This window comes from Marmota marmota, unplaced genomic scaffold (genome assembly GCF_001458135.2).
Source record: "Marmota marmota marmota unplaced genomic scaffold, marMar, whole genome shotgun sequence".
NCBI lineage: Eukaryota > Metazoa > Chordata > Mammalia > Rodentia > Sciuridae > Marmota > Marmota marmota.
The window spans coordinates 1-3,235 of record NW_026009831.1 but is presented as its reverse complement, the minus strand read 5'-3'; the positions used below and the strand labels follow the sequence as shown (position 1 = coordinate 3,235).

At 37.4% G+C, this 3,235-nt stretch overlaps 1 pseudogene; it reads right to left on the bottom strand.

Moving 5' to 3' along the window:
* Positions 1-1,872: 1,872 nt before the first annotated feature.
* Positions 1,873-2,519, bottom strand: LOC107134822 (annotated as a pseudogene).
* Positions 2,520-3,235: the final 716 nt, after the last annotated feature.

Here is a 3,235-nt window from a genome sequence, read left to right as displayed (position 1 = left end):
TATTTTTTTTTTTTTTTTTTTTTTTTTTTTAGTTGTTGATAAACCTTTTTATTTTATTTATTTATATGCAATGCTGAGAATTGAACCCAGTACCTCACACATGCAAGTCAAGCGCGCTACCACTGAGCCCCAGCCCCAGCCCCTTGGAGGTAATTTCTTATGCAGCATTGATAACTCGGAATCACAGACAGTAGCACAGCCGCACTTCCTTGGGTAAACAAAGATTTTTCTATTAGAATGTGATTTTGATTAGTGCTTAAGCTATTTCAGAAGAACAAGAGATTAATGACAGTACTGAGGATGGAGAAAATACCGGTCATCTGTCAGTCTTCCCCCTTTGAGAGATAACTGTAAGAATGAAAGATTCTTTTTTTTTTTTTTAAGAAAGAGAAAGAGAGAGAATTTTTAAAAATATTTATTTCTTTTTTAGTTCTCAGCAGACACAACATCTTTGTTTGTATGTGGTGCTGAGGATCAAACCCGGGCCACACACATGCCAGGAGAGCGTGCTACCGCTTGAGCCACATCCCCAGCCCACGAAAGATTCTTATATTAGGATTTCTAAAATGCAAGATTAGATGTAGTAAATAAATGCATACTATAATCTATTAACTAGAATTTAACTCTGTCCATTTTTTCCCCCATACCCATAGAAATTAGATGATTTGGGATAATTTAGCACCCCTTTTTAGAAAGATTGCTCATGACACTGGCATGTAGTCTAAGCTACTAATTAGGGGAGTGTTTGTATCATTGATAATATTTGAACCCTTCCTTTATGAATTTTCAGGGAAAATCTAAGCATCCACTGGCTGCTTCCTGAGATTCCTGTTGAATTGGGTTGGATTGGGTTGTTAATGTTATCCCCTAATGTACACAAAAGTTTGGGCTCTACCAGTCTCTTCTGAGTAACATCTGAACTGTGCTGAAGTTCATGTATAAACAGAAACCTACTTTCAACCCTTAGTTATCACACAAAAATTTATTAATTTTTTTGTCATGTTAAATTTAAGGTTTATTTTTGGGGGGGTTGGGGATTGATTGAACCCAGGCATGCTCTACCTCTAAGATATACCCCCATCCCCTTTTATTTTATTCTATTTTGGAGACAGGGTCTTGCTGTTTCCCAGTCTGGCCCCCCAGTCACTGGGATTACTGTTGTTTGCCATTATGCCCAGCTAAATTAAATTTTATTTGCTATCTCTCTTTTTACAATAATGTTCCATACATTTTACAAACAGCTGTATGAGGGTGTGATATAAAATTATGTCAGTTGTTCTTTTCACACAATTTATTATTATTATTATTATTATTATTATTATTATTATTATTATTATTATTTTGGGGTACTGGGATTGAACTCAGGGGCACTTGACCACTGAGCCACATCCCTAGCCCTATTTTGTATTTTATTTAGAGACAGGGTCTCTCTGAGTTGCTTAGTGCCTTGCTGTTGCTGAGGCTGGCTTTGAACTCGAAATCCTCCTATCTCAGGCTTCTTAGCCTCTGGGATTACAGGTATGTTCCACTGCACCCGGCACCACACAAATTCTTGTTGTAAAGTATCATTGTATCATATAAAAGTCATCCTAAAGGGGGCTTGAATTTTTTTTCTTATTCTTTTTACTTGTAAGGGGGCGCAAATTTAAAACAGCCTCATGCAATGGCGCACACCTGTAATTCTATCTAGAGAGACAGGAGACTGAGGCAGGAGGATTGCAAATTTGAGGCTAGCCTGGGCTACTTAGTGAGACCCTGTCTCAGTGGTAGAGCTCCCTGTGTTTAGTTCCTAATACCACAAAACAAATAGACAAAAACATTCTAAACTCACTAAATAGACATTTTTTTGGAGGTAATCATTTATCTACACATTCACATTCTCTATATTTTCTTGTCAATAAAATGATTTGAATGATTTCATTTTCCCACCATTTAAAGAAAAATATTACCATAATTTGAAACCATGGAGTTATTTTAATTTCACCATTGGCTGCTGTTTTAGGAAGTTCTTCTAGTCCTTCCTTTGACACATAATAATAGGGTTAAATCTGTTGGCATCTGGATTCAAAGTTATGTTCTTCCTAACAAACAGAATGTAATCAATTTCGTATTCACTCTGATGCCATCAGATGGAGCCCTGTAATGAATTCTTCTTCATTTCTTCTGAAGGATCCTCTCCCATGGGAATTCCCAATTCAGCTCCTAAATGCCCCTGTGCTGCTCCAATGGCTTCATTTTCTTCAGGCTCACCTGGATTACTTAATGGATGAATATAAGAAGTATTGGTAAAACAACTTGGAAAGGTAATTTTAACATCTGATCTCTGCTGTAACAGGAGAGTCAGTGTTGAATAAGAGGACAACTAAAAGCTCAGTGTAATGATCCTTTCTCAATGTTCTCATTCAGGTGACAATTCCTGATCTCAGTCCCAATTTTATTGTCACTGTCATCAATAGGAACACATACCTCTGCCAGGAGTTGAAACCGTTGCTTCTGGAGATGATATTTATCTCAGGCATTTGTTTTTTTTTTATTGGTTGTTCAAAACATTACAAAGCTCTTGACATATCATATTTCATGCATTAGATTCAAGTTGGTTATGAACTCCCAATTTTACCCCAAATACAGATTGCAGAATCACGTCGGTTACACATCCACATTTTTACATAATGCCCTATTAGTAACTGTTGTATTCTGCTACCTTTCCTATCCTCAACTATCCCCCCTCCCCTCCCCTCCCATCTTCTCTCTCTACCCCATCTACTGTAATTCATTTCTCTCCTTGTTTATTTTCCCATTCCCCTCACAACCTCTTATATGTAATTTTGTATAACAATGAGGGTCTCCCTCCATTACCATGCAATTTCCCTTTTCTCTCCCTTCCCCTCCCACCTCATGTCTCTGTTTAATGTTAATCTTTTCTTCCTGCTCTTCCTCCCTGCTCTGTTCTTAGTTGCTCTCATTATATCAAAGAAGACATTTGGTATTTGTTTTTTAGGGATTGGCTAGCTTCACTAAGCATAATCTGCTCTAGTGCCATCCATTTCCCTGCAAATTCCATGATTTTGTCATTTTTTAGTGCTGCGTAATGCTCCATGGTGTATAAATGCCACATTTTTTTTTTATCCATTCATCTATTGAAGGGCATCTGGGTTGGTTCCACAGTTTAGCAATTGTGAATTGTGCTGCTATGAACATCGATGTGGCAGTATCCCTGTAGTACGCTCTTTTAAGG